The sequence below is a fragment of the Narcine bancroftii genome, chromosome 7, assembly GCF_036971445.1.
Source record: "Narcine bancroftii isolate sNarBan1 chromosome 7, sNarBan1.hap1, whole genome shotgun sequence".
In the NCBI taxonomy this organism is placed as follows: Eukaryota; Metazoa; Chordata; class Chondrichthyes; order Torpediniformes; family Narcinidae; genus Narcine; species Narcine bancroftii.
In genome coordinates, this window is record NC_091475.1 from 57,492,653 (window position 1) to 57,519,996 (window position 27,344).

General features: G+C 43.1%; 1 long non-coding RNA gene across 2 annotated transcripts in view; it reads left to right on the forward strand.

Moving 5' to 3' along the window:
- Window positions 1–1,710: 1,710 nt before the first annotated feature.
- The window catches only part of LOC138739857 (uncharacterized), a 52,026-nt gene continuing 26,392 nt past the window's right edge, over window positions 1,711–27,344 (forward strand). The window contains exons 1-3 of one of the 2 annotated variants that reach the window (XR_011342485.1): window positions 1,711–1,839; window positions 3,198–3,303; window positions 8,031–8,099. This is a non-coding gene — a long non-coding RNA (uncharacterized lncRNA). Of the gene's footprint in view, window positions 1,840–3,197; window positions 3,304–8,030; window positions 8,100–27,344 lie in introns of those variants that run through there. The other variant, XR_011342486.1, reaches the window with a different exon arrangement.

Below are 27,344 nucleotides of genomic sequence, written 5' to 3' on the forward strand. Positions count from 1 at the left end.
TGGTCCCAGCGCAGTCTGAAATAAAATAACTAAGGTACCAACAGCAAAAAAATTAAACTGCACTTCCATTTGCAGTTTATTTTCACTGTAAGTTCTGAATTGACAGCTTTAATTTTGCAGCACAGAGTTAAGATGATCTTGGAAGTAGATATGGTTTTAATTGTATTCATTGGATCACCCAATCCTTCACTTTCCTTCCTCTGCGACTTGCTTAAAGATGGATGTCGAAGATAATTACCACAAAGAACCCAAGAAAATAAGAAGGAAAAGAAATGATAGAAATTCCATAGTTTACAGGAAGCAAATAACAGTTCCAAACGGAACCAGGATCAATATCAGTTGAGAAGATGATTGATGGTTATGAAGAAATTGCCTGGATTTTTCCAATTCCACACACATTATCCTGAGACTTTTCACCTGTTCACTTTAATGGTTGGAAAAATTATGGGCTGGCAAGAAATGAGGTGGAAAACTATTAACATCAGTGCTTCATTTATCGGCAGCAGGTGGAGACAAATGAATCCTTTTAGTGCAAGATCGCAGGCAGGGATATGGAGAAGTCCAGCAGAGTCACAATCAATGGAGCAGACTTAACGAGGCTTTCACTTTGGAATTTCTCATTCTTAAGTGTGTGTTGGCCAAACTTTGGTACGGATTTAAAAGTCATTGCACAGCAGCGTGCCATGGACATGGAGCAATATCATGATGGTCATAAAAATGGCCAACTCAACCACTCCAAAGAAATCAAGATGACTTCATTCACAAAGGAAAGAATTTCTTTGTTCTGATTGATGTTTATCCAGATCGGACAAACAGGTAGTTGAACAATGGCAAAACACACCAGGGCGCACCGGGGTGCCACAAGAGTTTGTGCAAAACGTGGGGTCACACTTCACGTCACTTCTGATTGAGTACCTTCATGAGATGGAATGTTATCAAGTGATTCTCTCCAGTCAACACATTGAATGGCGCTCCAGGCACAAGGATGTCCCGAGATGGCTCTATTTTGGCAATTAATCACCTGCCGTGGATAAGCGACATCAGGCTGCATCCTCCCACAGTAAACAAAACTGCAGCTCAAATAGTTCCAAGTGAAGGTGTGATGCACTTGCACTTCTAGCCTTGTGTCCTCAGCATGAAAGAAACCAAATGCAAATTGGGTAATTGCTTTGAGGAGCACCCACATTTATTCTGCAGGGTTATAAGAAAGGGAGGGTTTAGATTTTTTTGTGTGTGTGCATGGGTCAGCTCAGCATTGTGGGCTGGAAGGCCTGAACTGTGCTGAAATGTTCGACGTTCAGGGGTGATCTTGAACTTTCTTTTGAGTGCCACATTAATTCTTCATCCCACTCCTATTTCCTCCAGTTCTAGAAGCCAACACAATTGAGAAGATCAGAACATTTGAGGATACCAGTTACACACATCTTCTACAGAGTAAATGAAAATAGATTTTATTCTTACAAAGAGGGAAATCAAAATAGGGTATTTGTTTATGTATTATATATAAAAGTCTTGTGATGATTATTTTCTTCCAGTATAAAAGACGTTCCCTTCTTCTGATTCTCGTGAGAATTTCTAGAATATACCCTATTGTGATAACCCACTATATTGATCTGTTTGGGCACACCCATTGGCCGACTGTACTTGTGACTCCTCCCACAGAATCCTGAATAAAGGTGACTGTTCCACAGCTCCCTCCCCAGTTCAGGACAGTCGAGCAATGTGGATATGCCTTTGTTCTATAGAAAATAAAAGCCTATCTGTTTGCTCATCTTCATCTATTGGAGTCATTGATGGTGTATCACCTATATATTTGTAATGTTCGACCCTGTGTAAAAGGTAAGCCCTCTTTTTAGCCTCCAAATTGCCTTTTTTCTGTATGTCCTGTGTAAAAGTAAACCTCCCCCCCCCCACCCCCCCCCCATTTTCATCGACCTGACCACCTGTTCATCCGAGCTCCCCATGCTCCGACCATGGATCCTCGCCCTGGCCACCTGCCCATTCGAGTTCCTGACACCCTGACCGTGAATCCTGGACTCAGCTACCGACCAATCCAAGCTCCCGACGGCGCGGTCAAAAGTATTGTCTGTGTAAAAGTTGACCCACTAAATTTGACCCCAAAAAATTGGTACCATGTATACACATGTATACATGGTACTTATAGTTACAGCTTGCTAGTCCTTCCTTCTTGGAATGATTGTCCATCTACAAATGCAGTAGTAAGATTTGAAGTTTTGCCCAATTATACTGTCAATTGTTTTGTTTCTCTCATCAACATCATTGAGAACAGGTCTTTAGTTGGCACCTTGGCCTCATCTTCTCCCTCAGAATCCAGACAACTGGAGTGGAAGCAGGTTATCCTTGCGACGATTTGAAAAGATCCAACAGTAGAACTTTCTGTATTGTGCTTTGAGTTATTTTAGAATTGCCGGAAGTCTGCTGGTCTCTGGACCTGGTAGCAAACTTTCTGTTCACAATCTTTAACACGGTGATTGACATCATCAGGCAGATGGCTGATATCACATATGTGAATCGTGTCCAAAGTACTTAGTCCCATTTTGTGAATTTTCTCTCAAAAAAATTTACAGTTTGCATTGCGCTTAGATTGAATCATCCAGAGAGAAGCAGCACTACAAGATCCAATTTCTAGACATGTAACTTATAGGGTTATAGATTAATTAGGCAGCAGTGGCTGAAATCAGGTTCTACCGTATTGTAAATAAAATTTTTAAAAATTCTGAATGTCCTGAGATCCTGCTTAAAGCAGCCAGCTCAGTGTTTTAATATTTAAAAAAAATACAATCAGCTGGATAAAAACTGTGTTTAAGTCATTGACACTAAAGCTTTGCAAGTTATATGTGGTCAACCTCATTTCCACCTATGCCCCTGCAATAAAAAAAGATCCGAATGTAAGATCTTTGATATATAACTGATTTGAACATCTGAAATAAAGGAGGGCGATCGAAAACCTATAGTACATTGGTTTTTACTTTTTCCTCCAGGCATACTTTGACTTTCCTTCTTCCTGGAAGATTCATTATGTGGGCTAATGTACCTCCATCAACAGAGCCCATTTTGCATCTTGTACCTGGGCTATTGAATGCCCTTCTCCCTCACTCCTTGCTTTGTCCTGTCTGGCATCATTTTCCCGCATGTTTCCAAAGCTCTGCCTCACCTTCCATCCTTTATTTTGGCAGAGCTTCTATGTAACCTTAATGCAGGATGTACGTGCCTTTCATCGTCTATCATCACTCTTCTGTGAAATAATTTGGCTGAAGACATTTTGCTGCCTTAAAGTATTGTGTAAGTTGTGCTGCCATTATTGCTTGCATTTCTGGACAAGCCTTGTTATAAAATTTGACATGCAGGATATAAATGATTGTGGAAGGTGGGGGAGACTTGCCATCAGTTAAAGGCAACAAAGGAGAGAATTTTAATCAGGAACTGGAAGGCAGAAACTAATTTGTAATAAGAAATGGGCAAGAAAAATTGTGTTGGAGGTAACTGGACCAATTTGCTCAGAAATTTAATTTAATTCAATTGCTCAATCAACTATTTACCATCTTGGCTCTAATGCACAGACACCATTTGATGATTTGGTTGGCTTATTCATTTGGTCAGAAAAAAAAATTATCTAAATGCAAACATTTGATTTGTGCTTCACTCCTCTAAATCATTTTCTTTATAATTATCAAAAGCCACGCAAACTGCAGAGGATATGGGGAAGTATTTAATTCACTTATTCATTACTTGTCATAAAATATCATCCAAAGCAGGTTGATTATGTCCTCATAACTGTACTGTATAAATTAAATGTTCCTTTTATTTTGTGTTCTGCGTGAAGTGAACGAATCTACCACCAAAGAGATTATTAAAACATTGATGAAAAATTTTCAATCTCGATTTAACAACCGAACCCTTTGGTGGCCCCTCTTTGGTACAATGGGTGGGAATGATTCTTTAACTCCAGTTCAGGGTCATGCCATTTCTCTTACAGCTCTTTTGGTGAGGTGTGTGATTTTACTAAAATGGAAGGATGCTGCCCCGCCTACTCATGATCAGTGGTTGCGTGACACCGTGTCCTGTTTGAACATGGAAAAAATTCATGATTCAGATGCAAGATTCCAGAAGTTATGGGGATTATTTATGACTCACTGTCTTACTTTATAATTTTTCTCCAATGTAAATAAATTTTCTGACTTATATCTTTCCCATGTTCCTTATATTTTTTTAACCATTTTTCTTTTAATACCATCATCTATAATTTCTGGCAACACAGTTAGGTAAAGGGTTTGAGCTTTTCTCCTCTACTGTATTCTTTCCTCTTTTTGTTTACTATCTAGAATATTTTATTATAACTATGATATATGGAATGTCTTATTTAGTCCATATCATCCTATTGAATGGCACCCTTTTAGTTTGCAGAAGGTTTTTAAATTAAAATGAACAAAAATAGTGTAAAAAGAAAGAAAACATGGATGACCAGTTCCTCACAGCTAAGCATGATTGTTAATGGAGACGCAAGCAACCTTTCATCAAAAGATAAAGTTCCTAAGCTCCGGAGAAGGTAATTGAGACAGTATTGTGCCTCGTACAGGTCAAGCCCTAGTGTGGCTGCATTTTCTATATTAAACTCTGCCACATGCGGTGATGGATTTTGTGTGCTGTTCTGACCTGTCGATTTTGTGAAATAGGCTTCTTACTGTTGAATTATACTTACCAACTGCATGTGTTAAATTTATGTGTTTGATATCAAAATTTCTAATATTCTCCTACTACAATACGTATTGATGTGGATTGAGAACTGGCTGGCAGGTAGAAGACAGAGAGTTGGGATAAATGGCTCATTTTCTGAGTGGCAGGCGGTGACCAGTGGGGAGCCACATGGATCTGTACTGGGACCCCAGCTGTTCACAATTTACATTAATGATCTGGATGAAGGGATTGGATGTAATATCTCCAAATTTGCAGATGACACTAAGCTAGGAGGGGTTGTGTGCATGGAAGAGGGGGTCAGGAAGCTCCAGTGTGATTTGAATAAATTGGGGGACTGGGCAGATACATGGCAAATGCACTACAATGTGGATAAATGTGAGGTTATCCACTTTGGTAATACAAACTAGAGGGCAGATTACTATTTGAATGGCAATAGATTAAGAGATGGGGAAGTGCAGAGAGACCTAGGGGTACTTGTACACCAGTCTCTGAAGGCGAGTATGCAGGTACAGCAGGCGGTTAAAGAGTCAAATGGTATGTTGGCCTTCATATCAAGAGGGTTTGAGTATAGGAACAAGGATACCTTACTGCAGCTGTACAGGGCCTTGGTGAGACCCCACCTGGAGTATTGTGTGCAGTTTTGGTCACCTTATCTAAGGAAGGATGTTCTTGCAATGGAGGGAGTGCAGAGGCGATTCACCAGGCTGATACTTGGAATGGCAGGAATGACTTATGAGGAAAGATTGCGCAAATTGGGATTGTACTCGCTGGAGTTTGGAAGATTGAGAGGGGATCTCATAGAGACATATAAAATTCTGGCAGGACTGGACAGAATGGATGCAGATGGGATGTTTCCAATGATGGGAAAATCCAGAACCCCGGGCCATGGTTTGAGGATAATAGGCAAACCATTTAGGACCGAGATGAGGAGGAATTTCTTTACCCAGAGGGTGGTGAATCTGTGGAATTCATTGCCACAGAGGGCAGTAGAGGCAAGTTCATTAAATATATTTAAGAGGGAATTAGATATATTTCTTCAGTATAAGGGTATTAAAGGTTACGGAGAGAAGGCGGGGACGAGGTACTGAACTTTAAGATCAGCCATGATCTCATTGAATGGCGGAGCAGGCTCGAATGGTCGAATGACCTACTCCTGCTCCTATCTTCTATGTTTCTATAAATTGGAAACTCCCATAACGGAGACAATTTTATACAGGTGGAATGGTAGTTGCAGGTTATCTCAGAGGATACATGTTCAGCTATGGATATGTCCTGACCAATGTTTATTTCCTGATAATTGTGCCACTGCATATCTGAAGAAGTGTCTTCTTGCTGCCTATGCCTTCCTCCTGAGGTTGTGACAGTAATGTACCATCTGCTGTAAGCTGTTCATGCAAGCAACCTGAAGAACAGGTACAGCCCTTCGCAAAAGTCCTCACGGCATGAAGCTTTTATGAATTAATACAGGTCTCATCTGCTGAGTTGGTCCTGAGATCAGAAGACAGGAGATGTATACTGCTTGTACCAGAGGAAACGTGCTTGGAACTGCACTCACATTCTGAAGGGACAGTTTCACTCTTCCAACCTCCCCTGTTGTGGCATCTTTCCGTGGAAGAGGTGCAACACCTACCACTTTACCTCTTCATTCCCCATTACCCACTCCTTCCACATCAAGCCACAATGAATTTATACCTCTCCCACAGCGTCGGCACCAGAAATAATTAGCATGTTGGGAAGGTGCAAAGCTCATAAACCTGCTCAGTATGGGAAGGGGGGCTGTTGCCATCATCCAACCCTCTGAGGTAGGTGCCAAGAGTGCTGCTTTTATGGCGCTGAGCATCATTAGCTGCCAGTGATGTTTGACGCATGGTAGTGATGCAGTCTGGGGTAGGTGGAGAATCGCTAGCGTGCATCAAGCTAGATGCTAGTGATGACTGAGGGGGGAAGGGGCGAGTCTGGTGGCGAGCGATGGCTGTGACCGTATTTTGGGGAGGCACAATACCTCACTTGGTGGTGGGGGGAATCCCTATGGAAGCCCCCCCCACCACCACCCCGGTGCCAACCCTGCTCTCCCACCTTGGTGTTCTTGATGTAGTCTTTCTGACATGAGAGAAACTGGATTCAGATTAAGTGACTCCTTTGGAGAATGACCAACTTGCCTGCCATTTCCCTGCGCACTTCACATCTGCCCTCCCTGTCTTTTACTCTTTTCCAGCTGAGCTCCAAACAATCTTAAAGAGCAGCATATCTCATTTCCTGATAAGCTAACTCAACATTGAGTTCAACAGTTTCCAATGACCAGCCTTTCCAGTTTGTTTCAGAACCTGCCAGTTTCATCAAAAGGCTGTAAACCTGTAATGTTAAATTTGCTCCCTTCTCTCGACATGCCACCAAACTGCAGAGAACTTCAAAATTCTCTGCTTTCATTTCAGATTCCCTGCGCTTGTATTTTTTAATTTCTTTTTCCTTTTGTCCTTAATTCATTTTTATGTTGTCCAGATGAGCAATCATTGACCTCTCCCAGCCAGCACCACAACCAAAAAGCATTCTGGTCCAGGAGAATCAGTGGGAGAAAAAGAATGGGCGACTTTTCAAGCAGAAGCCCTTTATCGTGACTGGAGATAGATTTTTAAGTGTATCTATTTTTTAGAAAATGTAGACATACAGCACGGTAACAGGTCCTTTTCACTCATGAGCCTGTGCCACCCAATTACACCCCATCAACCTACACCCCTGGTACATTTTGGAGGGTAGGATAAAACCAGAGCCCCCCAGGGAAAACCCAACAAGGGGAGAATGTACAAACTCGTAAACTTCTATAGGTGGACCGTGGAGAGGATTCTGGTTGGTTGCAACACTGTCTGGTCTGGAGGCCCCAACTCTCAGGACAAGAATAAACTCCAGAGGGTTGTTAACTCAGCCTGCGACATCACAGGCACCAGACTTCACTCCATCAGGGACATCTACATGAGGCGGTGTCTTAAAAAGGCAGCCTCTATCCTCAAAGACCCCCACCACCCAGGCCATGCCCTCTTCACTCTGCTACCATCAGGAAAAAGGCACAGCAGCCAAAAGACGAGCACTCAGCGGCACAAGGACAGCTTCTTTCCCTCCGCCATCAGATTCCTCAATAATCAATGAACCAAAGACACTGCCTTAGTTTCTGTGCGCGATTGTTTTTTTTCTTTTTTTGGTAATGCTGTAAGATGGTTATAATAGGAACATTTCCATTATGACGCTGCCACAAAACACTGAATTTCATGACTTGTTCATGACAATAAATTCTGATTCTGAATTTTTGCCTTGCGTTGAAGGGCTGTTTGGGACCCTGGATGGTGATGAGGTATAAGAGCAAGGTTGAACTTCCTGTGGTTGTCGTGGTAAGTACACAGTGGGAATGATCCTTGGGGAAGGTAGAAAGAGGTAGGGATGAGCAGACACAGCAGTTGGAAATGATGCTGGGCAATGAGTTGGATGTAGAGCTTTTTAGCAGTTCTCACTAAAATGTTTACATTTAAATTTAAACATACAACAACAACATACCTACCGTTGGAAATGTATTGGAGTGTAGGTGAATTGGGTGGCATGGGGTCGTGGGCTGAAATGATCAGTTATTATGCTGTATGTCTACATTAAAAGTTTGTTAAAAATGTACAACCCCTGGTACATTTTGAACAGTGGTGGGGGGGGGGGGGGGAGGGAACATTCCAACTCCTTACAGACAGTGCAGGATTCTAACCCCCGTCCCTGGCGCTGGCGTTGTTACAGTGTTGTGCTAACCAGGCCGCCCACAAATAAAAACATACCAAAATGCTGGATGAACTCAGCCGGACATTTCAGTGCCTTTTGTGTTTCAACTCGCTCACTGATAAAACCTATGCCTCCTGGTATTCCTTGGCAGTCTCCCATCCAAGTACTGACCAGGGCTGAGCCTGCTTAGCTTCTAAGACAAAATCAGGTGTTTTCAGGCTAGTATGTCTGCTGTGACGGAGAAGTCCAAAGGTGATATTTACATCTCTTGTTCACCATATCCCAGTGGGTCCAGCCATGAGTTATTTATATTTGTGCTGTGCTTTCTTTGCCCAGATAATAATGGTGAAAGATTTAATTGGAGACTTCTAATCTCATAATAAAATTACTTGATGTTGTTTTATTCTGAATGTGTAACCAATGGAAACAAGGCTAGTGCTAACCAGGGACATGCTTTCTTTTGCTCAGTGGTCATGCAGAATTCTTGCGTGATGCTGGGGCAAACAAATTCCAGCTGTTGTTCCCTCTCTCCCTCCTCCTACCCTCCCGCTTGTCCACGCACAACTTGAAAAATTGCGGGCAAGTTTCTTGCTGTCTTAAGCAGTCAAGTAGTGATCATTGTGGGGGTCAGAGGGGGAGAGGGTGAACAAATTGAAGTTCTTGGGAGTCACTATCTCAGAGGTCTTTCCTGGACCCAACACACCAATGGCCTCATGAAGAAAGCACGCCAGAGCCTCTACTTCCTCAGGAATTTGATACGACACCAGAAACCCTGGCAAATTTCTACAGAGGTGTGTTGGAAAGGGTGCTGACTGGCAGCATCATGGTCTGGTACGGGAACACCAATACCCCCGAGTGTAAATCCCCCCAAAAGGTAGTGGATACAGCCCATGACAACATAGGCACAGGCAACTACAGGGAACACTGCTGTCGGAAGGCAGCAGGAATCATCAAAGACCCTCACCACCCAGCACCTACTCTGTTCTCACTGCTGCCAACTGGAAAGAGGTAGAGGTGCCACAGGACTCACACCACCATGTTCAGGAACAGCTGCTACTCCTCCACTCAGAGACTCATGCTCCCAGATGGCAGCGTGGGTGCAGCCCGCAGCGGCCTTTCTGGACTGGGTGCTACAGGACCCCCCCCCCCCCAAGTAGGTGCCGTGCATAATCTCTGATTGAGCAAGGATGGATGTTGGAACACAGGGAGTCGGGTGCTGAAATTTGGGAATCACTGAGCAAGAGCGGCTGCAAAGTTGTGGAGACTTGACTGCTGAGGAACAGAGCTTCTGTTGCAGCCTCGATGGCTGAGGGGATCGAGGCCTCTGTTGGGATGAGGTGGCCTTTGGCGCTGGTGTTGGAGTTGCCTGTTGCCGGTGATCGAGGAGATGGCATGGCATAGATGGGGGAGGTGTTCCATGATGTCCGGGAGCGATGGAGTCGTGTGCCTGGTTCGGGGATGCGTCGTCCAGGATTGCGGGATCTTGTGGTGAACAGTGCCGAGGCAATGGGCTTGAGGGACTTTGAACTGTGAGGTGGTTTCCCCTTAAAGTTGGTGGACATTTAACATCTTGAGTCCATCAGATGCCCATAAATCTGGCCTAAGATGGTGGCATGGCAGTAAACCGCAGCGGCCTCTCCGGACCGGGTGACCATTTTCTTCCTTTGAGCTAGTGGATGTTTTCAATGTTCTGTAGCACTGTTTCTTATACATTTTAATGCAGTTTTATGTATTAGTGGAAGAGAAATAATGTATTTTTGTGATGTTTTATTGTCCTGCGGGGATACAGTGGCGGTAAGGCCCAAGATGGCGGCGCGGCAGTCACTTGCAGCGGCCTCTTCGGACCTGGTGCTACTGTACGTTCGCTGTTGGTAGTTTTGTGATGTTTTAATGTTGCACCATGGTCCTGGAGAACATTGTCTTGTTTGTTTCCTACTCTGGCACTGCTATGCAGGATGGTTTTTGTTCTCTCTGTTTTATACAGTCAGTTTGTTTACATTTGTTATTTGTTTACTTGTTTATGTTGTGTACAGTTTATTTTTTGCACTAAAAATTAGTGGTGATTCTGCTGCATTCGCCAGAGAAAGGAATCTCAGGGTTGAATGTACGCTGACAATGAATCAGAAATCTGAAATCAGATTGGTGGAATCATTGTGGGATTTCAACTTGCTGTCCCTATGATCTCTGATCATTCAAAAATAAATGAAAAATGATTAGCAGGTTGATTTATAACAATTGCACCTTTCAGAATTTGCTTTGATGCTTTCACTTCATGGTTGCAGACTGTATCAGTTCTTTGGACTGCAAACCCTTTGCCTAATTGCAGTATGAGAGAACACGTTACTCCTCACCAACATCACCAGTCTTTTATTAAACCATATATCAATTACAGTACAGAAACAGGCCAGTTTGGCCCTTCTAGTCCATGCCGATCACCTTCTCCCATTTGGTCCCATTGACCCACACCTGGCACATAACCTTCCACCCATACCTCTCTCGTCCATGTACCTCTCCAACTATTCCATAAATAGTTGAATCAAGCCAGCATCTACCATTTTGGCTGGAAGCTCATTCCACACTCTGAGTGAAGAAATTTCCCCTCATGTTTCCCCTAAACTTTTCCCCCTTCAATCTCAATCCATGACCTCTTATTTGAATCTCTCCCACTCTCAATGGAAAAAGCCCATCAATATTTCCTCTATCTGTCCCCCTCATAATTTTAAATGCCTCTATTAAATCACCCCTCAATCTTCCATGCTCCAGGGAATAAAGTCCTAGCATGTTTAACCTTTCCCTGTGACCCAGGCAACATTCTTGTAAATCTTCTCTGTACTCTCTCCATTTTGTTGATATCCTTCCTGTAACCAAAACTGCACACAATATTCCAAATTTGGCCTTATCAATGCCTTATACAACTTCTACTTGACATCCCAACTCCTGTACTCAATGCTCTGATTTATGAAGGCCAACATACTTCACCACCCTCAACTTTCAGGGAATTAAATACCAGAATTCCTAAATCCCTTTGTCCTACTGCCCTCCTCGATTGTCGACCATTTAATGTGTATAACCTTTGCTGATTAGTCCTACCAAAGTGTAGCACCTCACACTTATCAGTATTAAACTCTATCTGCCATCTTTCTGTCCATTCTTCTAACCGACCTATATCCCACTGCAACCTTTGAAAACCTTCCTCACTGTACACAACACCACCAATCTTAGTATCATCCGCATTCTTACTAATTTAATTCACCACGCTATCATCCAGATCATTAATAGATACGACCAACAGCAATGGACCCAGTACCAATCCCTGAGGCACTCCACCAGTCATTGGCCTCCAAATTGACAAACCATTTTTCACCACAACTCTCTGGCACCTCCCATCCAACCATTGTTGAATCCATTTCCCTACTGGGCATTGCACTCAACCCCCAGCATCTGCATACTCTCACCGTTGCCCAAGATTCCAGCATCTTGTATTCTTCTAATTGTCTGAGATGGTCTGGATAAAACCTTTGTTTGATTTTTCCTTCATTTCTTTCTGGAGCTAAAATTGGGGCATCAACTTTAAGATTTATTGAGGGCATTGATTAATAAAAATGTACATGTAATTGAAATCAGTTATATAAAAGAACTTTCATGTAAAAAAAGCATATACTGCATTAAAATCATCATTATACTGAGAATATTTTTGAATGATTTTTCATCAAAATACGACTATACTCGAAGGTGAATCTATTCTACCCTGATTCAATTCAGAGCTCCAGAATTCATGTCTATTTTTTCCTATTGCACTTGGATGATCATTTCAGTCATACACATGACTTCCATTAAATGTATAAGCATATAAGAGCAGCAGATTTTGTTTGGAGTATGTCATGTCCTGTAGGGCTCTTGGCAGGTCAGGTTTTGTGTGTGTGTGTGTGTGTGTGTGTGTGTATACAACATAAAGGCAAGTACACATTGCTCTGATTTTCTGCCTCTAAGAATTGAAAGTGGAACAGACATTCATTTATCCATGCCATCCTTGTCTTGTTAATATTTTTAATCAATATATTTATACTGACTATAATATTTAATAATAGGAATATTGTAGGGAGTACAGGACTTGCCAAAGGCTAGTTAGAAAATCGATGGCTGTCTGCTGAGGTTGGGCCATCATTCATACTCAGAGAAGCTAACTCATGCTGAAGGAAGAGAATTTCTAGATTTCCATGGTTATGTGATTGCTGAGAAACAAACCAATTGAGAATGAAACAAAATGTTTAACTAAGGAGCATACTCGATCGAATTGTATCCGTCTCGAAAAGTGACAGGGCTCACAATTCAGCCTCCAATCAGCCACTCTCTGCGAGCCATTCTCGTGAGGCAACTCCTGAGGAATTAGGTCTTCACAAAGCTGTGTTGCTGCATTACACCACCACTTGCATTACTCTCAGTCATCTCACCCCGCCCCACAGTGATCTCCTCCCCTCATCAACTGCTCTGACCTCACCTTCCCTGAATTGTTTAAGTTGTGAATCATCTGACTGCATGTATAAAACCAGGTGAAACTGTATTTCTCTCGACCACGGTGTACACTCGAGCACACATTATACTCAGCACATAATAATCGCATATAAAGACATAAAATATATATTCATTTTTGGAATAATTTACTCAGATACAGGATACCAATTTCATTCAAGTTCAAATTTATTGTCAGTACATATGTGACATCATATACAACCCTGAGATTTTTTTTCTATGGGTCAGGTGATTATCAGTAGTGTAAACTGCACCAAGAAAAAAAAGGTTTACAAAAGAGAAATGTAAACAAAGAAAAAAGTCGAAACAAACTGTGCCATAATATGTGCAAAGTGTCCTTAAGTAAATTTCTGATTGAGTCTGTTGGGGAGTTTGATGGTAGAGGGGTAGCAATTGTACGTGGACCTGTGTGTGTGTGTGTGTGTGTGTGTGTGTGTGTGTGTGTGTGTGTGTGTGTGTGTGTGTGTGTGTGTGTGTGTATACAACATAAAGGCGAGTACACATAAGTGTAAGTCTTGTGACATCTATGCCTCTTCCCTGATGGAAGCAGCAAGGATAAAACATATTTTGAGTGATGTGGATCCTTGATGATTGCTAATGCCCTCCGATGGCAGCGTTCCCTGTAGATGTTGATGGTGGGAAGATTTTTGTCTGCAATGTACTGGGCTGTGTCCACCACCTTTTACAGGGCTTTCCACTCAGAGCTATTGGCGCCCCTATATGGTGATGCAGCCGGTCAGCACACTTTCCACTACACAACTCTATTGCCAGGGTTTCTGATGTCATACCGAATCTCCTCAAACTCCTGAGGAAGTAGGGGCGCTGACGTGCTTTCTTCACGATATGTTTGATCTGGGAAAATGACCCCTAGGAATTTAAATTTTCTTGCCCTCAACTCCGCGATTTCCCCCAGTGATCACTGGACCTGGTTTTCTCTTCTGGCAGTCTACTTACTGTCAGCTCCTTGCTTTAGTGACATTGAGTGAGAAGTTGTTAGTACTCCATTCAGCCAAGTTTCCAATCTGTGTGTTGACTCATCGCCCCTTTTTTTTATACAGCCCACAACTGTGGAATCAACAGCAAATTTGTAATCAGTGTCGCTGTCGTACTGATCCATACAGTCGTAGGTGTAAAGTGAGGAGAGCAGGGGGCTAAGTATGCACCCCTGTAGTGCCCCCGTAGTGATGGAGATTAAGGAGGAAATGTTCTTGCCAATCGGCACTGTTTGCAGCCTGGAGGTGAGGAAATCCATTTCCAATGCTCCAATGTCAGTAGTTTAAAGATCAGCTGGGGCACACAACAAAGCACTTGTTTCCCATTCTTATCCATCCTGACCACTTGCCCTGAGCCTTGTGACCGACTTGAGAGCTGGCCCACAATTGAAGCAGTCAAGACTGTAACAGTTAGGGCTCATTTGAGTGTCTGGGCCTTAAGTATCATTTGTTTCGGGTTCAATTGTAATTAGCACAGACCTCGAGCTGAAATACCTCACGATTTCAAGAGATGGCAGCAATGAAACATGGGAACAGATGCAATCTAGCTGGAGCCTTGCTTGGTGTAAAATGAAAGTGAACCATTTGTTAACAGGTTAATAGAGAGCTGAAATGGAACTTAAAAAAAAAAGGTGACAGATGTAACATTTAAATATTGGCTTCACCATTTCTGTGTTCCAATTCTTGCCTGCTGCTACAATTGCAATGATAATATGTGTCACATTTTCACAGACCATCTAGACAGAGCCTTGCACATTTCACTCCACATGGCGTGACTCCCAAACAGATACATCTGTATTTACATAGAAAACTCTAATTTCATAGCTCTGCATTGCGTACCTGAACACCAACCTCCTGGGAGCAAAGACATCAACACAGGCAGATAATCTGCTGCATATTTTATCCTGAGAGGATGCACTTGGCTTGTTGAGATCATGAACAGTGACTGACATCCACACTTTTCAGCAATAAATTATGATGGCAAAGAACGAGCCTAGTAAGCCTGCAAATCAGTTGCAGCTTCTGGATTCTGGAGATTTCCTCACCTGGGAATTTTACTCCTAGATCACACCCTTTCTTTTCCAGCACAGTAATCAGTTTCCTCAGTCAATTTTTTTCCCTCCAGACACAGCCAGTGTAAACACTCCATGATAGCTAGAGGCAGAGTGACATTTTTGGGGTAGGGTGGTGCTTGGCATAAAAAAAACCTAGCTGCACATTAAGTGTGGCTCCAATGCTAATTTAGTAATTGCGTTCACTAGTTTTTAAACTGCAGAAATCAAACAGGAATTGGAAACAGGAGAAAGCAGTAGTATCAACATGTGCAAATCTATCTAAGAGTTCAACCCTTGAACATATTCCATAAAACTGGTTGTTTCTCCAAGACAGGGGCTCTCAAGTGGTGGGCCGAGGCTTCCGAATGACTACAAGTGGCTTCAAGGGATACATAATAATCAGACTCTACGTCCGCTCAAGGGTTTTGCCGTGTGTATTCGTCCTGCCTTTGTCCTCATTTTTTCACTGATGGTTTACAGCTTCAACAATGCCCTCTCCAGTATAACCCCACAGTGGCCTTAAATTAATGGATCATAGTTTTTACACAGCATGCTCTCTGTGGCTGCATTTACACCATTTGCTCACTGTATTCCCTCCAGAATCACATTTTCCTGTTATGTGAGTCCTTTAATCTCGGTCAGACCTTGTCACATTTTTATTCAGCAGTTCGAGCGCATTGACATGCTCAGCCCTTGTGGGTCATCTAAGTGCAATGTCCAAACACATGTGGGTGAATCAAATTTATTTAGCCGTAAACTAATCACACATTTGCTAACATGCGCATTGGGTGAGGTTAAGAGATCATTTATTTTTCTGTGGTGCATGAGGGGAGGTCAGAAACCAAACACCATTGCCCTTAAGTACAAAAGCCTTGCCTGTTGAAGATTTTTTCTTTTTCCTGGCCATCCAAATAATCTGAGATGCCGCCAACCTTTTTCAATCTAATAAATTGGCTTTTATGTTTCCTATCTTTGTGTTTATCCTATCAAATCTCATTTGAATATCATTTTTTAAGTTATTAATGCAAATAAGAGTCCTGCAGCAAATCTGATCTTTCCTTTCCAAGTGAAAATTTTACACTCAAATCAAATCCAGACAGAGTTATTAATTTTCACCTTGGACAAAAGCCAAACTTGATGAAAAATTAAGTCATTGCACTGTTTAAACACGTTTCATTTCCTCAGAGTAATTATATCTCTCTGCAAAAAGATGGATGTTGAAAGTAGACACCTCCACATTAAATCTGAACCTGGCAATATTTGGAATAAAGCATCCTTGTATGTTTTCAGGTGGAGCAAAATACCACCTCTCCTCCATAAAATCCACCATTAACCTTTGCAAATGGTTGGCTTTGAACTTAGAGGCATCATAGCGTCAGATAGGAAGGTTAGCCTTTAGAAACAGTGCCCAGTTAAGAAGGTGAAACACACCCTCACCAGGTGTGACAGATTATGTTGTGTTTGTATTGTATATAAATATGTTTTTGGGAGATAAATTGGGGAAGGCTTTTTAGTATAGGCCACTTTAAAACAGATCTTATTTAAAATACTGGAGCTCTGCTCATACTAGACAGTCTGGAGCCAAGAGCCTTTACAAAAGCTTTGGAGAGTGCCCAAGAGACTTTGCTAATGGATTGTTGTTTTCAAAAAGGCAACAGATGAAAGCATTTATTGGAGCCGCAGGCTGTCTGGAGTGGAACTTACTGTTCTAAGAGGATCATATGGTTTTTCAAGCAGAGAGAGTAAAACAGGCTTTGTGTGTGTGTGTGTGTGTGTGTGTGTGTGTGTGTGTGTGTGTGTGTGTGTGTGTGTGTGTGTGCGCGCGTGCGTGTGCGCGCGCGCGCATGCGCAAGAGAGAGAGAGAGATGGAATTCAGTTCGGCAGTTTTTAAGTCAGCAACAGCACCTGGGACTGGAACGGGACAAGCTGGCAAGATTGTGGAAAACTCCATTTGGAAGATGGGTTGTGAGTGCTTAGTTCAGCCTGGTCAAAGACCTTGTGGTTCATGCAAGAGGAGAGGACTGGCTGCCTAATATTTCACTTGAAATAAGAGAAACAAAAAGGAACTCTGGGGTGACCTGAAAGAAAGAGGTTAACATCTGGAGATCCCTGAGGGGATAAGTTTCTTCGGCAAGACACTGAAGTGGCTGATTCAAAGGAGTCAGTTGTGGGTGTCCAGCGAACAGCAAATCTCTCTCTGAAAACTGACAAGAATCTTCCTGAGTGGAAACCATTTACTGTTCAAGCACCAAAGCCTGGTGAACTTCATAAATATTAAATTCTGTGCACAGTATAAGAATTTCCTGCAGCCAGTAAACTTGGAGGATTGAGAAGTGAGATTGGATTGTGAATCAAAGAACTTTTCTGAGCTTACCTGCACATTGAATACACGTGTGCTTTGAATTAGAAGGGGGTTAAGTTGGCTTAGTTAAGTCAATAGTGATAAGTTAAAATTTTATCCTGTTTAAAGATAATTGAAAGCAACTTTTGTTTAAGTAACCATTTGTCTTGGTGAATATCTGTTGCTGCTGGGTTTTGGGGTCCTCTGGGCTGGCAATACATGACAAAGATGAATAAAGACCATTTCACCATTTGGAAAGGGGGAATCAGAATCCACTCTGCAATTTTCATATCACAGGGCTCTGATTTGCATTTATTAATTACTTAAAATAGTTATTTAAATTTCAATTAGTTCTGCACCTTAACACAATATTGAAAAGCCCACCAGGGTTGAATCCATTACTCCCGGTTGTTTAGAACAGCATTGGCTGTCATTTACAACAGCTATTGCCCAAATGGGGGCTGACCACATTGGAACCCTCCAGCTGTGACAATAACCATAAGTAAAATATTTTAAAAGTGAAGCACATTTGGGATCTCCTTTTAGCAATGAAATTTGAGTGTAGAATTTCCCTTAGGCTGTTAAATAAACTTGCATATTTCTGCAGTAATGCGATTGACTAGGTGGTTAGTTACATTTCCCTTCAAGTCACTGGCAGCTGACCTTCCATGATTTCCCCACAACCACCTAAAAGTGTGTCCAAAGCCAATGATGCTCTTTGTGGTCTGTCCATTTGGGGACCTGATAAGATAGGGTGGGCCTCACTCTAAATAAAACAGGTTTAGCAACATGTGGCCAACCATTTCAATTCCGATCACACTCCCACACTCACATGTCTGTCCACGGCCTTATGTATTATCCCACCCCTGACCACCCACAGATTGGAGGAAAACTCCATATGGATTTTCTCCAACCAGATGGCATTGACTTTACTGGTTTCCATTAAAACCTGCTCGTCTTTTCTTTCCCCACCCCATTTCCTGTCTTTCCAGTTCTTCCACCCACCCAGCCATCCTTCTCCCTCCCCTCATTTCTGCTGTCCCCTCCTCCCTCCTTTCTCCACCTATCATCTCCTGCCTTTGCCATCCCCCTACACCCGCCTACTCTTTTGCTCGGACGTTTGCCGGCATTTTATCATACTTTGATGAAGGGCTCAAGCCAGAAAGGTCAGTTATGTATCTTTACCTTTGTTACAGAAAAGGAGCTCTCTGACCTGACCTGCTGAGTTTCTCTGGCATTTTGCCCTAACAAGCACAGCACGATCCAAATAATGATGTTCGGCAGCAGGAACTCTTGTCTGACTCTCCATAACTGAGCATGCTCAGGATTCTGACGTCAGCAACCATCTCCTGACTAACATTGTTTATGAGGAGTTAACACATAACACAATCTGAATTCAGCCTGAGATCCTGAACACCTTGCAAAGACCAACAGGAAAACCAAGGAGCCTTATTTTCGGCAGGAATGTCAGCTGACTTACAAAATCTTTTTGGATTTTCAAAGGCAATTTTTAACTCATATAACCATATAAAAATTACAGCACAGAAACAGGTTAACTTGGCCCTTCTAGTCCATGCCGAACATTTTCTTTCACCTAACCCTACTGACCTACATTCAACCCATAACCCTCCACTCCTTTCTTGTTCGTATAACCATATAACAATTACAGTACGGAAACAGGCCATATCGACCCTTCTAGTCCGCACTGATTTAAGTGAACTCCACTAGTTCCACCTACCTACTCCCTGCCCATAACCCGCCAACCCACTCACATTCATCCAACCCTCTCTTAAATGACAAAATTGACCCTGCTGCAACCACCTCTTCCGGAAGGCCATTCCACTTAGCCACCACTCTCTGAGTGAAGTTTTGCCCCCTAGCCCTTAAATTATGATCCCTCATTCCAATTTCTCCTATCCTCAATGGAAAGAGCCTATTCATATCTACTCTATCTATCCCCTTCATAATTTTATTCACCTCTATCAAATCCCCTCTCAACCTTCTATGCTCCAGTGAATAAAGACCCAGTCTACTCAATCTTTCTCTGTATTCTAGAGACTGTAATCCTGGCAACAATGTAGTAAATCTCCTCTGCACCCTCTCTACCTTATTGATATCCTTCCTATAATTTGGAGACCAGAGCTGCACACTTACAAACTTGGCCTCACCAATGCCTTGAACAGTCTCAACATCACCTCTCAGCTCCTATATTCTATGCTATGACTTATAAAGGCCAGCATACCAAAAGCCTTCTTCACCACCCTATCTACATGAGAACTCTTCACTTAACTTGTACTGAACAAAATACCTCAGTGCATAAGGAAATGCCATTTTTCGCACAATTTCAAAATCAAATTATTTCCACATTTTTGGGAGCTAGTGAAAATATGCTTCACAGAATGGATAGGAAAAAGATCTAGAAAGAATTTGTACTTATGTAAACAATTTAACTGACCACTAAATGACAATTTAATTCATTTATCCCAGGATTATGGAGAAATGCAAACATAGCAAAAAATGTTATTTATGTGCTCTGTTGAAGATGATCCAGTCCTTTTTACATTTATGCCAATTTATTTTTAAATAATAAATGCATATCAGTGGTTTTCAAACTGTCCCCCTAAACTCACATTCCATCTGAAGTCATCCCAATGCCATCGGTGCTCTGTGCAAACGTAAGGGATAAGAGTGGGAAGGGAAGGTTGAAAACCACTGTTTTAATCGTATCTAATTGACTCATAATGTTCATGGTTTCATAACTCCATAGGAAATGGGCCAATGACAATTTTTCTCAAGCAAAATATTTTAGTAACAATTGGGTCTAAAGCAGTGATTCTCAACCTTCCCTTCCCACTCACATCCCACCTGAAGCAATCCCTTACTAATCACAGTCCACCGATGGCACAGGGATTAAACATAGAAACATAGAAGATAGGAGCAGGTGTAGGTCATTTGGCCCTTCGAGCCTACTCCGCCATTCAATGAGATCATAGCTGATCTTAAAGTTCAGTACCCCGTCCCCGCCTTCTCTCCGTAACCCCTAATTCCCTTATACCGAAGAAATATATCTAATTCCCTCTTAAATATATTCAATGAACATGCCTCTACTGCTCTCTGTGGCAATGAATTCCACAGATTCACCACCCTCTGGGTAAAGAAATTCCTCCTCATCTCGGTTTTAAATGGTTTGCCTATTATCCTCGAACCATGGCCCCGGATTCTGGACTCCCCCACCATTGGAAACATCCCATCTGCATCCATTCTGTCCAGTCCTGCCAGAATTTTATGTCTCTATGAGAACTCCTCTCAATCTTCTAAACTCCAGCGAGTACAATCCCAAATTATGCAATCTTTCCTCATAAGTTATTCCTGCCATTCCAGGTATCAGCCTGGTGACCAAAACTGCACACAATACTCCAGGTGTGGTCTCTCCAAGGCTCTGTACAGCTGGAGTAAGGTATCCTTATTCCTATACTCAAACCTTCTTGATATGAAGACCAACATAGCATTTGCCTTTTTAACCGCCTGCTGTACCTGCATGCTCGCCTTCAGTGACTGGTGCACAAGAACCCCTAGGTCTCTCTGCACTTCTCCATCTCCCAATCTATTGCCATTCAAATAGTAATCTGCCCTCCGGTTTGTATTACCAAAGTATCACCAATGCCTTGAACAGTCTCAACATCACCTCTCAGCTCCTATATTCTATGCTATGACTTATAAAGGCCAGCATACCTTATATTAGTCTCTATGTTTCCCAACATCCTTGGGAGGTTATTTGTATCCTCTCTTGTGAAAACAGAACTATAGTAAGAATTTAATTGGTCTGCCATTTCCTATTCCCCATTATACATTTGCCATGTATCTGCCCAGTCCCCCAATTTATCCAAATCACACTGGAGCTTCCTGACCCCCTCTTCAGTGCACACAATGCCTCCTAGCTTAGTGTCGTCTGCAAATTTGGAGATATTACATCCAATCCCTTCATCTAGATCATTAATGAAAATTGTGAACAGCTGGGGTCCCAGTACAGATCCCTGTGGCACCCCACTGATCACCGCCTGCCACTCAGAAAATGAGCCATTTGTCCCAACTCTCTGTCTTCTATCTGCCAGCCAGTTCTCAATCCACATCAATATCTTGCCCCCAATCCCATGAGCCTTGATTTTGCATGCCAGTCATTTATGTGGGACCTTATCGAAGGCCTTTTGGGAATCCAGGTACACCACATCCACTGGCTCTCCCCCATCTATTTTACCTGTCACCATCTCAAAGAATTCCAATAGATTTGACAAGCACGATTTACCTTTTGTAAATCCATGTTGACTCCGTCCGATCCCTTCTCTGCTAGTCATATGCTCCGCTATTACATCCTTAATAATGGATTCCATCATTTTTCCCACTACTGATGTAAGGCTCACCGGCCTATAATTTCCTGCTTTTTCTCTACCCACCTTTTTAAATAGTGGGGTAACTCTGGCTACCCTCCAATCCATGGGTCCTGATCCTGAGTCTATCGAGTTCTGGAAAATAATTCTTAAAGCATCTGCTATCTGAATGTCCACTTCTTTAAGTACCCTAGGATATAGATTATCAGGGCCTTGGGATTTATCAGCCTTCAATCTCTTCAATTTCCCCAAGACCATGTCCTTAGAGATACTGATTTCTTTCAGCTCCTCCCTTATATTAGTCTCTATGTTTCCCAACATCCTTGGGAGGTTATTTGTATCCTCTCTTGTGAAAACAGAACTAAAGTAAGAATTTAATTGGTCTGCCATTTCCTATTCCCCATTATATATTCCCCTGACTCTGACTGCAAGGGACCTACTCTGGATTTCACAAATCTTTTCCTCTTGACATATCTATAAAAGCTTTTGCAGTTGGTTTTTATGTTTGCCGCAAGCTTACTTTCGTAATTTATTTTTGCCCTCTTGATTAATCCCTTTGTCCTCCTTTACTGCATCTTGAACTGTTCCCAGTCTTCGGATTTGGTACTTTTTTTGGCCAATTGATATCCTCTCTCTTTGGCCCTAATGCTGTCTCCAATTTCCCTTGTTATCCATGGTTAAGTCACCTTTTTTGGTTTATTTTTATGCCAAACCGGTATAAATGATTTCTGTAATTCTTCCATTAGATCTTTGAATGCTTTCCATTGTCTATCCACCGTCAACCCCCCCCATAAACACCACCCAATCAATCTTACTCAACTCCCGTCTCATACCATCATAATTCCCTTTATTTAAATTCAGGACCTTAGTCTCGGTTTTAATTTCTTCACTCTCCATGTCGAGTTAGAATTCGATCATATTGTGATCGCTCCTACCCAAAGGGCCTCGTACAACAAGATTGCTGATTAGCCCCTTTTCATTGCATAATACCCAGTCTAAAATGGCCTGCTCCCGAGTTGGTTCCTCGACATATTGGTCTAGATAACCGTCCCGTAAACATTCAAGGAATTCCTCCTCCTCAGTATTTTTACTAATTTGGCTAGTCCAATCTATATGTAAATTAAAGTCTCCCATGATGACAGCTGTTGCCTTATTGCACGCTTCTCTAATTTCTCTTTTTATGCCTTCCATCACCTCTACATTACTATTTGGAGGCCTATATACCACCCCCACTAATGTTTTCCGCCCCTTGCTATTCCTCAGTTCTACCCATATAGATTCCGCATCTTCCGAGTTAATATCCTTCCTATCAATGCTACCCCACCTCCTTTTCTTTCTTGTCGATCCCTCCTAAATATTGTATACCCTGAGATGTTGTTCCCAGGCTTGCTCACTTTGCTATCATGTTTCTGTAATCCCAATCAAATCATATTTGTTTGTCTCAATTTCCACAGCCAATTCGTCTACCTTGTTCTGAATGCTTCTTGCATTAAGATATAAAGCCTTCAGATTTGATTTTTTCACCCTCCTTGCTCTTTCTGATTTTTTACTTTCACAGCCTAACCTAACTTTTCCTATTTTATCTTTCCTGTCCTTTGCCCTATCATTCAGGTTTCCATCCCCCTGCCAAATTAGTTTAAACCGCATCCGACGGCTGTACAAACCTAGCTGCCAATATAGTGACCCCTTTTGGTCATGCCTGCCCCAAAAGAGATCCCAAATAGTTCAAGAAGCCAAAACCCCGTCTTTTTCACCAGCCCCTCAGCCACACATTCATTTGTCTTAACCTTCCATTTTTTGTCCTCAGTTGCACTTGGCACAGATAGCAATCTAGAGATCACCACCCTGGCGGTCCTGTTTCTTAGCTTCTGTCCTTGCTCACTGTAATCCTTTTTCAGTACCTCCTCCCTCTTTTTATCTACTTAAAGTGGGATGTGAGTGGAAAGAAAAAGGTTGAGAACTACTGATTTAACCCCATCCTGCCATCTTGCTTTCTGCTTCGCAGACATTGGTGAGCCGCCTTTCAGGTTTGTGCCCAGCAGGGCTGCTCATTCAGCCCACTGCAGCTACTGTTGAATGCTGCCCTGCCTACTTTCCTTCCCATCCGCACGATTGCCGCACTCCAATTATGCCCACCTCAGCGCCGTACCACCGTGTTCTTTTCAGGTCTGCCCAAGAGCTCCACCCTGCAGAGTCCGCTCCTCCCGGCAGCTGCTGCCACTCCTGAGCCTGCTCCTGTTTCCGCATCACCTGCCCTGGTGCGCTGTCCCATCACCTTGCACCTCTGTGTACTTTAGAGCCATATCCAATCACCCAATTTTCTTTGAATCGAATCACTTGCACATTGGCTGTTTGGTTGCAATTTGGGACTGTCACTGCTCTCAGTTCACTCTCCACGACCCCCCCTTTCATTTCGCAAATTCACTGCCTGCTTCCTCCCATGTCTGCCCGAACTTCACCCTACCTAGGAGTTTACCCACTTTGCCAGAACTATTTGCATTAATCTAGTGACAGCCCTCTTCTCTCAGCGGCCATTATAACCTCTGAGCAAGACATTTTTTCGCCAGCCCGTCACTGTGCTCAGTTCAGGCGTCACCCACCTGGCTGCACTGTCTTCTCATCGAAATTTTTTGGGGCAATTTCCAATCATCAAGGCTGGCGGCAAAACTCTGCATGCCAAACTGCATGAGTTTTTCAAGCTTTGTTGGGACCAAGGTAAACTGCCTCAGGATCTTCGTGATGCCACCATCATCACCCTGTACAAAAACAAAGGCGAGAAATCAGACTGCTCAAACTACAGGGGAATCACGTTGCTCTCCATTGCAGGCAAAATCTTCGCTAGGATTCTACTAAATAGAATAATACCTAGTGTCGCTGAGAATATTCTCCCAGAATCACAGTGCGGCTTTCGCGCAAACAGAGGAACCACTGACATGGTCTTTGCCCTCAGACAGCTCCAAGAAAAGTGCAGAGAACAAAACAAAGGACTCTACATCACCTTTGTTGACCTCACCAAAGCCTTCGACACCGTGAGCAGGAAAGGGCTTTGGCAAATACTAGAGCGCATCGGATGTCCCCCAAAGTTCCTCAACATGATTATCCAACTGCACGAAAACCAACAAGGTCGGGTCAGATACAGCAATGAGCTCTCTGAACCCTTCTCCATTAACAATGGCGTGAAGCAAGGCTGTGTTCTCGCACCAACCCTCTTTTCAATCTTCTTCAGCATGATGCTGAACCAAGCCATGAAAGACCCCAACAATGAAGACGCTGTTTACATCCGGTACCGCACGGATGGCAGTCTCTTCAATCTGAGGCGCCTGCAAGCTCACACCAAGACACAAGAGAAACTTGTCCGTGAACTACTCTTTGCAGATGATGCCGCTTTAGTTGCCCATTCAGAGCCAGCTCTTCAGCGCTTGACGTCCTGCTTTGCGGAAACTGCCAAAATGTTTGGCCTGGAAGTCAGCCTGAAGAAAACTGAGGTCCTCCATCAGCCAGCTCCCCACCATGACTACCAGCCCCCCCACATCTCCATCGGGCACACAAAACTCAAAACGGTCAACCAGTTTACCTATCTCGGCTGCTCCATTTCATCAGATGCAAGGATCGACAATGAGATAGACAACAGACTCGCCAAGGCAAATAGCGCCTTTGGAAGACTACACAAAAGAGTCTGGAAAAACAACCAACTGAAAAACCTCACAAAGATAAGCGTATACAGAGCCGTTGTCATACCCACACTCCTGTTCGGCTCCGAATCATGGGTCCTCTACCGGCACCACCTACGGCTCCTAGAACGCTTCCACCAGCGTTGTCTCTGCTCCATCCTCAACATCCATTGGAGCGCTCACACCCCTAACGTCGAGGTACTCGAGATGGCAGAGGTCGACAGCATCGAGTCCACGCTGCTGAAGATCCAGCTGCGCTGGATGGGTCACGTCTCCAGAATGGAGGACTATCGCCTTCCCAAGATCGTATTATATGGCGAGCTCTCCACTGGCCACCGTGACAGAGGTGCACCAAAGAAAAGGTACAAGGACTGCCTAAAGAAATCTCTTGGTGCCTGCCACATTGACCACCGCCAGTGGGCTGATAACGCCTCAAACCGTGCATCTTGGCGCCTCACAGTTTGGCGGGCAGCAGCCTCCTTTGAAGAAGACCGCAGAGCCCACCTCACTGACAAAAGGCAAAGGAGGAAAAACCCAACACCCAACCCCAACCAACCAATTTTCCCTTGCAACCGCTGCAATCGTGTCTGCCTGTCCCGCATCGGACTGGTCAGCCACAAACGAGCCTGCAGCTGACGTGGACTTTTTTACCCCCTCCATAAATCTTCGTCCGCGAAGCCAAGCCAAAGAAAGAGTTCTAGTATAAAATTATTGTTATGCATTGACTGCTTGCCCCTTGGCAGTGTCTATTACTGCCGCTGGTTCACCCTACATGGTCGGTTCAGCTATTCACGTATGCTTCACCACCTCTACCTGTATTCCTTCCAGGTCCACTTCACCATCATCTGCCCTGTTCATAGCCATAACCAATTACAACAGTGCTTCCTCCACCATCTAAGCCTCACAATATTAACCGTTCCTTTGTCCGTTTCATCAACTGTTAGGGCTCTTTTGAATTTCTGGGCCTTTCGTGTCATTTGTTTTGGGTTCAGTTGTAAGTAGTACAGACCTTGAGCTGAAATACCTCACGATTCCGAGAGATGGCAGCAATGAAACATGGGAACAAATGCAAGTGAGCTGGAGCCTTGCTTGGTGTAAAATGAAAGTGAACCATTTGTTAACAGGTTAATAGAGAGCTGAAGTGGAACTGAAAGAAAGTGACCCATGTAACATTTAAATATTGGTATCGCCATTTCTGTGTTCTAATTCTTGAATGCTGTTACAATTGCAATGACAATATGTGTCACATTTTCACAATCCAGAGCTTGCCTTGCACATTTCACTCCACACATTGCAGAATTCCCATCTGCATTTACATTGAAAACTCTACATCCGTGTACGTGAAGACTTAATTCCTGGGAGCAAAGACGTCAACGCAGGCAGATAATCTGCTGCAATATTTCATCCTCAGAGCATGCACCATTTCATGGGGCTCATTGGGATTACGAGTAGTGACAGATATCCAAACACTGCAGAATTAAATTATGAAGGCAAGCAATATGCCCAGCAAGCCTGCAAATCAATTTGGGCTTCTGGATTCTGGAGATTTCCTCACCTGGAAATTTTACACCCAGATCATGCCCTTCCTTTTCCAGGGTAGTAATCAATTTCCTCAGTCGTTTCTTTTTCTCCAGACAGCCAAGTGTACACACTCTATGATAACTATAGGCAGAGTGACATTTCTTGGGTCGGGTTTTTCATGGCATAGAAAAACCTAGCTGCATTGTTAAGTGAGTCTCCAATGCTAATTTAGTAATTATCCTCACTAGTTTTCAAATTGCAGAAATCAAACAGCCACGGAGGAATTGGAAACAGGAGAAAGCAGTATTATCAATGTGTGCGGATCTAAGAGTTCAATCCTTGAACATATTCCATAAAGCTGGTTGTTTCTTCAAGACAGGGGG